Source organism: Scyliorhinus canicula, chromosome 14 (assembly GCF_902713615.1).
Source record: "Scyliorhinus canicula chromosome 14, sScyCan1.1, whole genome shotgun sequence".
Classification (NCBI taxonomy): domain Eukaryota; kingdom Metazoa; phylum Chordata; class Chondrichthyes; order Carcharhiniformes; family Scyliorhinidae; genus Scyliorhinus; species Scyliorhinus canicula.
In genome coordinates this window covers 12,944,709-12,957,508 of record NC_052159.1, presented here as the reverse complement: position 1 = coordinate 12,957,508, position 12,800 = coordinate 12,944,709, and positions in this window count along the sequence as shown.

Here is a 12,800-nt window from a genome sequence, read left to right as displayed (position 1 = left end):
CTTCTGAGTCTCTCGCGACATCCCAATTTCGGTCAATGTGGTAAGCTGCTCCTGTGCTCCCCTCCTCCTCCTTCAACTTCTGGATCGTTCTGGGTCTCCAGTCTCTGTTCTACCTGGTCTATCCCCGAATTCAGCAGGTCCACCACCTTAAGAACATAAGAACTAGGAGCAGGAGTAGGCCATATGGCCCCTCGAGCCTGCTCCGCCGTTCAATGAGATCATGGCTGATCTTTTGTGGACTCAGCTCTACTTTCTGGCCCGAACACCATAACCCTTAATCCCTTTATTCTTCAAAAAACTATCTTCGCCAGGTCCGCCTGAGCCTCCCTCCTCTGCTGACTGACCTTTTCATTCAGAAAGTCCACCAACTGCTCCATCGACCATTGGGCTGGTAGGAACGATCCCTTACTCACAGCCATCTTTCCCTGTATCGCACAAAGAGTTTCTTGTTCCTGCAGCTCCTTTCTTCTGGACCCACTTCTGGTCATCGAATCCATCCACCAGCCTCACCAGTGGAGTATAGCTTTTCCACCACCTCTGTAACCTTTTTTCTCCAAAACATCCGCCCGACAACCTGAGACAAGGACCGAAGAAACCGCCTCCAGCGGGAGCCTCCAAATGTGCGACCCCTCACGGCATGGCCGTCACTGCAAGTCTTATAAGGCATACTCAACTATCTTTTTGTGGTCAAGTAACCACACACCCCAATATAGATTGTGCAATGCACATTGTAACTGAACAAGTTAACGAGGCAACCAGGGGTAATCTAAAGGGATAAATTGGGCCAAGTAGCACTCATTATTCACAGCCAGCAAATGCTCGAGAATGGGGTTTGAGATAAGAGTGAGTACATGACTGATGGGGAGTGCAGAAGGCATCAACGTAGCATGATGCTACGTCACCTCACACAGCTGACACAATGTTAAACAGGATGAAGAAACAATTCTCTCCACTCCCGAGGGGAGGCGGTGGCGGAGTGGTATTGTCACATGACTGCCAATCCAGATAATACTCTGGGGACCTGGGTTTGAATCCCCCCACAGCAGATGGTAGAAATTGAACCCAATAAAAACCTGGAATTAAAAGTCTAATGATGAGAAAAATACACTGCCCATTAGGGAAGGAAATCTTCCGTGTTTACCTGATCTGGCTGACATGTGACTCCAGATCCACATGTGGTTGGCCCCAGCAGCCCCTCAGTTGAATCAAACTGCTCCCAAGTCAGTTAGGACCAACATCTGGGGGCTTGTGCCAACACTGGGAGGGCTGCCTTACAGACTGGCTAAGCAACAGCCTGGCAAAGTCATAGTCACAGAATCATACCTTACATCAATGTTCCAGACAACACTATCACCATCCCACTGTCACCATCCCTGGGTACATCAACCTGCAGGACAGACCCAGAAAAGGTGGCAGCATAATGGTATTGAGTCAGGAGGGTGATGCCTCAACATTGGCTTCAGGTCAAGCATTCCTCCTGCTGATTACCATGTACCATTCTGATGAATCAGTACAACGCTTGGAGGAAACGCTGAGAATGGCTCGGTAGCACCATTGATGGTGAAGGAACCAACAAGAGGGAAAAACATTCTGGACCTCATCCTCACCAACCTGCAGGTGCATCTGTCTAAGACAGTATTGGTGGGAGTCACCACCGCACAGTCTTTGTGTCGACAAAGTCCAATCTTCACATTGTGGATACCCTCCATCGTGTTGTGTGGCACTACCACCGTTCTAAATGGGATAGATTCAGAAAAGATCAAGCAACTCAAGGCATCCATGAGGCACTGTGAGCCATCAGCAGCAGCAGAATTGCTGCAACTCAGGACTACTTGCATGCCAAACAATATAAGCAGCAAGTGATAGACAGCTAAGCTGTCCCACAACCAATGGATCAGATACAAACTCTGTAGTTATCCCACATCCAGTCGTGAATGTCGATGGACGTTCTCAATGATGGAGGAGCTCAGCACATCTGGTGCAAATGACAAGGCTGAAGCATTCAAAATAATCTTCAGCCGAGTGGATGATCCATCTGGGTCTCCATGGAGGTCCCGAGCATCACAGATGCCAGTCTTGAGCCAATTCGATTCACTCCACACGACATCAAAAAACGACTGAAGGCACTGGGATACTGCAAAGGTTATAGGCTCTACAATACAGCTTTACCAGGTTGCAACTTCATTTTTCGGTACGCCTGACGTTTCTCTTGGCATGGCCTCTTGCACTCTTCACTGAACGAGCGTTGATCCCGTGGCTTGGTGGTAATGGTAGAGTGGGGGGGGCGGGGGGGGGGGGGGGGGGGTAATGTCAGGCCATGAGATTGCAGATTGTGGTTGAGTACAATTCCGCTACTGCTGATGGCCCACAGCACCTCGTGGATGTGCAGCCTTGAGCTCTTTGACCTGTGTCCCATTTAGTACAGTGGTAGTGCTAAACTTCTTTATCCACAGGGTTGTGAATCTGTGGAATTCCCCTCCCACACAACACAATGGAGGATATCCTCAATATGGAGACAGACTTTGTCTCACAAGGACTCTACAGTTGGCACTCCACCAGTACTGTCCTGGACAGATGCATCTGTGGCAGGCAGGTTGGTGAGGATGAAGTGAAGCATGTTCTTCCCTCTTGTTTGTTCCCTCAGCACCTGTCGCAGACCCAGTCTAGCAGCTATGTCCTTTAGAATACCGCCAGCTCAAGCTGGTCTTGGTAATGGACATTAAAATCCCCAATCCTCAGAGTACATTCTGTGCTCCTGCCACCCTCAGTGCTTCCTCCGAGCGGTGCTCAACATGGAGGAGCCCTGATTCATCAGCTGAGAGGGAACAGTACATGGTAATCAGCAGGAGGTTTCCTTCCCCATGTTTAACCTGGTGCCATGAAACCTTATGGGGTCCAGAGTTGATATTGAGGGCTCACTGGTTAACTCCCTCCTCTCTGTCGCAGTCAGTTCTGCTGGGCCTGTCTTGCCGGAGAGACAGGACATACCCAGGAATGGTGATAGTGCTGCCTGGGACGTTATCTGTAAATTATGACTCTGCGAGTATGACAATAGAATAGAATAGAACAGTACAGCACAGAACAGGCATTTCGGCCCTCAATGTTGTGCCGAGCAATGATCACCCTACTCAAACCCACGTATCCACCCTATACCCGTAACCCAACAACTCCCCCCCTTAACCTTACTATTAGGACACTAAGGGCAATTTAGCATGGCCAATCCACCTAACCCGCACGTCTTTGGACTGTGGGAGGAAACCGGAGCACCCGGAGGAAACCCACGCACACACGGGGAGGACGTGCAGACTCCACACAGACAGTGACCCAGCCGGGAATCGAACCTGGGACCCTGGAGCTGTGAAGCATTTATGCTAACCACCATGCTACCGTGCTGCCCCTCGGTTCACTGTCTGTGTGGAGTCTGCACGTTCTCCCCGTGTGTGCGTGGGTTTCCTCCGGGTGCTCCGGTTTCGTCCCACAGTCCAAAGATGTGCGGGTTAGGTGGATTGGCCATGATAAATTGCCCTGAGTGTCCAAAATTGCCCAGAGTGTTGGGTCGGGTTACTGGTCTATGGGGATAGGGTGGAGGAGGGGGCTTGGGTGGGGTGCTCTTTCAGAGGGCCAGTGCAGACTCGATGGGCCGAATGGCCTCTTCTGCACTGTAAATTCTATGAAATGCCAGTCTGTTGCTTGACGAGTATGTGAGACAGTTCTCATTTTAGCATAAGCCCCAGATGTTAACAAGGAGGATTTTGCAAGATCTTCGGGTGCTGGGGATTCCTCCCAAAGTATAAAGATGTGCAGGTTAGGCAGATTGGCTGTGCTGAGAATGAAAGGTTTAGATGGATATGGGCTAAATGCAGGCACATGGGGTGACCTTAGGTGAGCTTTTTGGTTGGCATGGACCAGTTTGGGCTGAAGGGCCTGTCTGCGTGCCATAGATTCTAAGATCTAATTGCCGCTTAGTGTACAAAGGTTAGGTGAGGTTACTGGGTTACGGGGATAGGACGGGGAAGTGGACTTAGGTATGGTGCCGACTCGATGGCCAGAATGGCCTCCTTCTTCATTGTTGGGATTCTACATCTAAAAAAAAAAGAGTGCAGCGGCATTACACTTAAAACTGAATACAAAACTGTTCCTGGTGCCTGTCAAATCAGAGTCAAGAGTTACAGTGAATTTAATATGCTGCATGCAACACACGGGCACTTGTTAATCATGTACTGTAATTCCCCACACACATTTTAAGGGGTTATCCAATCCAACTATCTGACTATTTAGTTTGGGGCTGAAGTAGATCAAGGGTTTAGGCTCACGTCCTTGTGTTCTGTAATATCTAGACAATAGTGATCATAATATGATTAGAATAGAATAGAATAGAATCACTACATTTCAGAAGAAGGTCATTCGGCCCGTTGAATCTACATCAATCCTATGAAAAAGCTCCATACCTAAGCCCACTCCCCCACCCTATCCCTGCAATCCCACTAACAGTCCACCGAACTTGCACATCTTTGGACTGTGGGAGGAAACCGGAGCACTCGGAGGAAACCCATGCAGACACGGGAAATTGTGCAAACTCCATACAGTCACCCAAGGCCGGAATTGAACCCGGGTCCCTGGCACTATGAGGCAGCAGTGCTAACCACTGTGCCGCCATGCCGCCCATCATTCTGACAACATAGCCAATGTTCAGCTGTGTTTTAGTACCCCTTCCCAACATTGCATCATCACATAAGGCACTGAACATCAGCTGTCCCTTCGGTACCAGGCACAAATAAAGAAAACAATTAGAGAAGGTAAAAAGTCAATGATGAAAAGGATAGTGGATAATTGCCAGAAGGGTGGTAAATAATCATGCTGGTACATTCGGAACCAGAGGAACATTCAAGTCTGGATGGAGATTCCATGGGATAGAAGTAAGTGAACTCCCAAACATGTCAGAGGTGTTAAACCAATCACTTTGTATCAATATTTACTCATGAAAACAACACTCAGTTATCAAGATTAAATTGTACTGTTTTATTACTATAAAGAGAGACATATTGAGAAACACAGGAATATCAAATTTCAAAGGATCACAACAATTTGTATGACAGGAGAAAAGGATGCTGATTGGTAAGTAAGTGCACTCTGATTGGCTGAGGCATTGTGTACATAAATACTCGGGATTTGTTCACTTCAGTCAAGAGGAATATGTTCAAGCCTCGCCCCTTTTTGGAATTACCTGGGAGCTTGCGGAGACTATAGTTCCCCATTGCTTTCTCCATGACAACGCCTTGGCCAATACAAATTGAATAAATTGTTTGAATCATTTGAATTTTGGCATTCTTCATTTGAACAAAGAACTAAGAAAAGTACAGCACAGGAACAGGCCCTTCGGCCCTCCAAGCCCCTGCAGACTATGCTTCCTGTCTAAACTAAAATCGTCTACACTTCCTGGGTCCCTATCCCTCTATTCCCATCCTATTCATGTATTTGTCATGAATAGGATGGGAATTTGCCCTGATAAGTGCAAGATGAAAAACTTCTGCAGCATGTCTCTATTTTTAGAAATATTAATGTACTGTAATTTGGAACATCTTCAAATTGATGAGGCAGCCATTCTAGACAGAAGAAATATCTCAAAAAACAGTGGCCTGCAGCCCAGGTGACATTCTACTTGAGGACGCACAAAAAGACTTGACGCGTGCTTTGTGAGACACTTACTTGTGTCTTTAACAGTTTGCGAGAGTCAGAGAACGATGCCAGTATTTTGTGGCTTTTTGTAAAGGATGACAAAGCAGGACCAGGGCAGTAACTTCAGTAATTGATGGTCAAAGGGATGATTGTGATCACCTGTCCCAGACCATTGTTTCTCAGGCTGGGATCCTCAGACTCCTGGATTTTCCAGGGTATCCGTCACATAGTTAAGTGAACAGGTGGTGACCGGAGTCGGGCTTGGTGTAATTTGGAAAGTGGGAGAAGATTGTGGTCGCCACGTGTGCAGTGCAGAGTGGGCTGAATGTTTTACTCAGAAGGGAACATTTTTTGAAGAGATTGACAAGAAGAACAGCAGCTAGATTCAACCAATTAGCACCCCAATCTAGCCAACTGACAGAAGTACTCAACATTGTTATCAAACAGCACTTCCTAAGCAATAACCTGCTCAGTTTGGATTCCGCCAAATCCACCCAGCTCCCGATCTCATTACAATCTTGGTTCACACAGGGCTGAATTCCACAGGTGACTGTCTGTGGCATGAGCATTTGACAAAATTTGACCTCTTCCATCGGGCAGGAGATACACAAGTCTGAGAACACACACAAACAGATTCAAACGCAGCTGTTACCAGACTCCTGAATGACTCTCTTATGGACTAATCTGATCTCTCTCTCTGAGCATCTTCTCTGCTGAGTAGCACTAAACTCCGAATGCTTCACCCGATGTCTATGTATTCACATTGTGTGTTCATCGTGTGTCCTATATTTTTCATATATGGAATGATCTGTCTGGATTGTACACAGAACCATACTTTTCACTGTACCTCGGTATACGTGACAATAAATCCAAAGGAGGCATTATGGAGCCCGATCAAAAATTAAATCAGAGGAACAATCTCCACAGGTAGGCCTCATACCTAGTACAAAGAAAGATGGCTGTGGTGGTTGAACGTCAATCATGCCAGACCTAGCACATCGCTGCAGGGGCTCCTCAGGTTATTGTCCAGCCATCTTTGACCTCTTCATCAACGATTTTCCCTCCATCATAAGGTCAGAAGTAAAGATGTTGACACACGATTGTGTCAAGTTCAGCACCATTCGTGACTCCTCAAATACTGAAGCCCATATGCAGCAAGACTTGGAGGACATTCAGTCTTGGGTTGAAAAGTGGCAAGTTCACTCCGCACAAGTGCCAGGCAATGACCATCTCCAACAAACGAGAATCTAACCATCTCCCTTTGAAATTCAATGACATTGCCATCCCTAAATCCCGCGTCATCAACAGTCTGGTAGTTACCGTTGACCATAAATCAATGAATTTTACATAGAATTTACAGTGCAGAAGGAGGCCATTCGGCCCATCGAGTCTGCACCGGCTCCTGGAAAGAGCACCCTACCCAAAGTTAACACCTCCACCCTATCCTCATAACCCAGTAACCCCACCCAACACTAAGGGCAATTTTGGACACTAAGGGCAATTTATCATGGCCAATCCACCTAACCTGCACATCTTTGGACTGTGGGAGGAAACCGGAGCACCCGGAGGAAACCCACGCACACACAGGGAGGATGTGCAGACTCCGCACAGACAGTGACCCAAGCCGGGATCGAACCTGGGACCCTGGAGCTGTGAAGCCATTGTATTATCCACAATGCTACCGTGCTGCCCTAATTGGGCAGTCTAAATTTATTTTTAAAACTAATAGGGAGACCCCCACATGGACCCTTGCAATAGAGAACCCCCCCACAGAGACCTCTGTAATAGGAAACCCCCCACAGGGACCACTGTAATAGGAAACCCCCCACAGGGACCACTGTAATAGGGCACTTCCAGGGACCTCTGTAATTGGGAAACCCCCACAGGGACACCTGTAATAGGGGGACTCCCACAGGGACCCCCTGCCAAAAGGAACCCCATCCACAGACCACTCCCCACGCAGAACAGTAATCCCTGTCTAGAGAGCAGTCCAGATAGGGACAGTGGGAAGCATTACGCTGTAATATTTACCTTGCAGCTCCACGTGTACATTCCTCGAAGGACAGAAGTTGTGCCTGTGCCTGGTTCCTACAGATCCATGAGCTGAAAGCCATTCATAGTTTTCTAGTAGTGGTCTGCGATTGACAGCTTCTACAAACCATCTACAGCTTTGATTCATTCATAGCCCTTCAAGGCTCATAAAATAAGTGCATAAAATAAAGGAGAGAATAATTTCATTCTGTTGCTTTAATCCTGAAAATTCGTGATTATAACATGCTTTACTCTGTATGACGACCTATTTTAAATTTTTCTTTTTTTCTGGCTCCAAATGCCAGAATTCCCACATGGTTTATCACTAAATTAAATTCAGTTAAGTTGTAAATGAGAAAACTTTGTTTTTTCTCTGGCCGAAGAACATAGGGCGGGATTATCCGTTGCCCGACGTTGATATTGTAATCGGTAAACGTCGGAGAATCCATTCCGTTGCTCAAATTGAGGCCTGTGCTGGTTTTACGCTGGTCAGCCACACTCCACCCCCTCGGAAACGGCGTAATCATGTCACGCGCCGCACGCCATTGCAACAGCAGTGGCGCGTCATCGGGAGGCCCTCCCTGTGTCCAGCACCGCCACACTCCGCCGGAATCCATGCCACTGGCTGGGGGGGGGGAACTTCCGCAAGGGCTGGGGTGACTGGTGGTGTGTGGACATGAGGTGGCCTGTGGGCTCTCTGATGGTGTATCAGATCCGCGCACGGTCTCCGCCGTGTTGTACGGCGCGACCGCTGGAGGTCGTCACCATGCATATGCCGGCCAGGGGCCCGGCTATTCTCCGGCCGTTTTCGGCATGGTAGCTGGGAGTTTCACCCGGTGATGCTGCTAGCCCACTACCGGTCCTGGAATCGGTAAGGGTCCGCCGCCGATTTTGGAGTCGTAAAAACACCCACAAATTCCCCGTTTGAACCGGCACTTAGCTGCTGAAACAAAGGATCCAGCCCATAGTCTCCCAAATGCAGAAACCAACCCAATAAAGGCTTGAATGGCGATGCCAGCAGCAATTGAAATGAACCAAATGTGAAGAATATAAGAAATCGTCATATTTTATATCTTGAAAAATGAAAAAAATGAAAATCGCTTATTGTCACAAGTAGGCTTCAAATGAAGTTACTGTGAAAAGCCCCCAGTCGCCACATTCCGGCGCCTGTTCGGGGAGGCTGGTGCAGTTATCAAAACCTGGTTTGAGAAGCACAGACATTATGACTGTTAGAGCTGTGATTAACGGGTTGTAAAAGGGGGATAATCATTATTTTGCAGGTGAAGTGTTCTGATAATGGATCTTGAGAACCATTTACCTGTTTACAGATAACTAGCTAATGGAATATTGTTTAGGTTTGAAGGACCTCTGTGGTGTAGATACTTTATGAGCGGTATTTTGTTTGGCCCTGGTTAAACAAGTCATGGGACATCTTGTAAGAAGAGACAAAAGAATGCCTTAAGCTTTGGGTACAGATGATCCAGTAAATGGGAGGAGCCAGGACCGTCTGAAAAATCAGTTTGTCCTAAAACTCTCATCTGAACAGAAGTGTTTCAGTTTGGTCCGGAAACACTTGGTTCTCTCTCTGCACAGAGAAAAGCTAGTAGAAACATGGCTGTTAACTTTATTCATGAGTGTGATTTAAAATATATTTGTTTGCTTAATTGGAATATAGTGGCAGGTTTAGGGAGTAAGTTACGTTTTTTTTCTCTTTTACTTAAGAACTACTATAACTGTTAGCTGTAAAGCTATTTTTTTGTTGGCAATGTGGTTAATTCACTGTTTAAATTAAAGTTTATTTTAACATAAAAGATACCTATTGGTCAGATATCTACGGTACTCCTGTGGTACAGGAACATTTCCTCACAGTTTTACAAGCTAAAAATAGTTGGGTTCTCGACAGGGATTCCAACACAAGGGAAAAGTCAGGCAATGTTGCAGAGGTGGAAATAGGTGGTCTCAGTGATGACACAAAGATGTGGTCAGCATCTATAGCGGGATTTTCTCACTCCGGGGCCGGGTTGGAGAATCGCCGGGCTGGGTGCGACCATAGAATCGGCGCCATAGGCACCGGCATGATCGGCGCGCCGCCAGTCTGGGGCCGCTCAACGAGCACGCCCCCCCGGCGATTCTACGCCCGGAATGGCCCGAGTGGCCACCTAAGAAAGCCCGAGTCCCGCTGGCGCCGTTCACATGTGGTCTTACCCAGCAGGACCTCAGCATCCATCCTGAGGGAGGTGGCCAGGGAGGGGGGAGGGGGGGATCCTACCCCGGGAGGGGCTTCCACTGTGGCCTGGCCCGCAATTGGGGCCTACCGATTGGCGGGCTGACCTCTCGTGGTGGGGGTCTCTGTTATTCTGCTTCAGAACAGCGACCACGGCACCACACAACCCTGCCATGGCAATCTCTGCAAGATTGCCAGATCGTCAACATGGGTACCACCATTGGACATGAGAACACCACCTTCCAGGTACGTGGCACATACTCGTGCAACTCGGCCAACATTGTCTACCTCATATGCTGCAGGAAAGGATGTCCCGAAGCGTGGTACATTGGCAAGACAATGCAGACGCTGCGACAACGGATGAATGGACATCGCGCAACAATCGCCAGTCGAGGAACACTGCAGCAATCAAGGGCTTTCGGCATCTGATCTCCAGGTAGGCGTTCTCTAAGGCGGCCTTCAGGACACGCGACACTGGAAAATCGCCATGCAGAAACCTGTGGCCAAGTTCCGCACACATGAGTACGGCCTCGACCGGGACCTGGGATTCATGTTGCATTACATTCAGCCCCCCCCCCCCCCCCCCCCCCCCCCCCACCATCTGGCCTGGGCTTGCAAAATCCTACCAACTGTTCTAGCTTGAGAAAATTCACATCTCTTTGACCTGGGGTTACCCCTCTCTCTGGATCTGTAAAGACTTGATTACCTGTAAATGCTCGCATTCAAAGTATCGTCTTGCATCTTTGACTTTATATATATATATGTTTCTGGAACATCCTCTCCATTCACCTGAGGAAGGAGCAGTGCTCTGAAAGCTCGTGTTTGAAACAAACCTGTTGGACTTTAACCTAGTGTTGTCAAACTTCTTACTGTGCCCACCCCAGTCCAACGCCGGCATCTCCACATCATGGCCACTGAAAACAAAGGCTTCAGTCTTCTCAATATCTCATAAAAATATTTGGATGAGCTTTTTTTGATTGAACCCTTGTCAAGAAGTTATAAAATTGTTCCTTCTCTGAAGGCCAGGGCGTGGAATCTTTTATACTCGCTAACGTTTGCAGGCTCCTCAGGGGAAATCTGGGGACTTAAATGTAGCTGTTAGGGTGCCGACACAAGACTGAAGCATTAGATGACCTCTCCTGGTGGGGTTGGTGTTTATGCTCCACATGGGCTTCTTCCCACCTTACTTTAGCTAACCCGATCACCATAACTTTCTATTTCCTGCTCCCTCATGTGCCGATTCAGCTTCCCTTTGAAGCATCACTGCTATCCCTATTCAAACGTCGTCTTAGATAGAATTTACAGTGCAGAAGGAGGCCATTCAGCCCATCGAGTCTGCACCGGCTCCCGGAAAGAGCACCCTACCCAAGCCCATACCTCCACCCTATCCCCATAACCCAGTAACCCCACCTAACACTAAGGGCAATTTGGACACTAAGGGCAATTTAGCATGGCCAATCCACCTAACCTGCATATCTTTGAACTGTGGGAGGAAACCGGAGCACCCGGAGGAAACCCACGCAGACACGGGGAGAACGCGCAGACTCCACACAGACAGTGACCCAAGCCGGGAATCGAACCTGGGACCCTGGAGCTGTGAAGCATTTGTGCCATCCACAATGCTACCGTGCTGCCCCCCTCTTCCATTCGACAATTTGCTTTCCCTCTGGACAAACAAAACAGGATGACTATGAATAGGCCTTTCGGCACTTTCAGCCTGCTCTATCATTGGATAAGATCTGTTTGTGTTTCAAGCTCGACATTCCCGTCCACCCCAGGTAGCTTTTGATTCCCTTGCCGAACAAGGATCTGCCTTATTTTCACCTCAGCCTGCCTGGCTTCCAAACTGCCTTTGCGACATTGTCAAGCCACTCTGTCAAGGTCGCTTCCATTCAATTAGCAATGTGGCTTTCAACCAAACCATCTTTCAGTATTCAAATGAGAACCGATTGAATTTCAAATAGAAACCATTCATTGAGTTTCTGCTGCTCGCTGATACGCAACTCACATCCATTTGGACAACTTTTTCATATTCCCTTTGTGCAGTTTCATTAGGATAATATAATGCGTGCTTATCACAGGACCTTTCATATACATGCAAATTTCTAAGTGCCCTTTCTTTTTGGCTCTGTGCAGAGCATGACATTATGTGTGTTTAATCAACTCTCATGTCCTTCCAAAGGAGAATACACAAGGCCTGGGCAATAAACTAAGTTATAAATTCACCGCTTGGCACTGCCCTGGCCCGTGACCCTCTAATTGAAATGTGCTCCTGCTGTTTGCTTTGGTTGTCAGTGGTTGTGTTCAACAACAAATTGAAATTATATAGCACCTTGAATGTAGCAAAGCTTTCCAAGGCCCTTAGCAGGACGATTATCGATCAAGATTCAAACTGCATAATGGGGTATTGGAGGTAATACAATGGGTGGCACAGTAGCACAGTGGTGAGCACTGTTGCTTCACGGCGCCAGGGTCCCAGGTTCGATTCCCGGCTTGGATCATTGTCTGTGTGGAGTCTTCACATTCTTCCCGTGTCTGTATGGTTTCCTCCGGTTTCCTCCCACAATTCCCGACAGAACTGCTTTCAGATAATTTGGTCGTTGTGAATTCTCCCTCGGCGTACCCAAACAGGCGCCGGAATGTGGCGACGAGGGGCTTCTCACAGTAACTTCATTGCCGTGTTAATGTAAGCCTGCTTGTGACAGACAAGGTTATTATTACACAACTGTTAGCTTCAAGATTGGAAGTTTTATGGAATGTTTTGAAGGAGAGGGGAGAGAGAGAGGGGGGGAGAGAGAGAGAAAAAAAAAAGAGGCGAAGGTTTCGGGTGAGAATTCCGGAGCTTACAGCCCAATCAGCCGAAGGCACG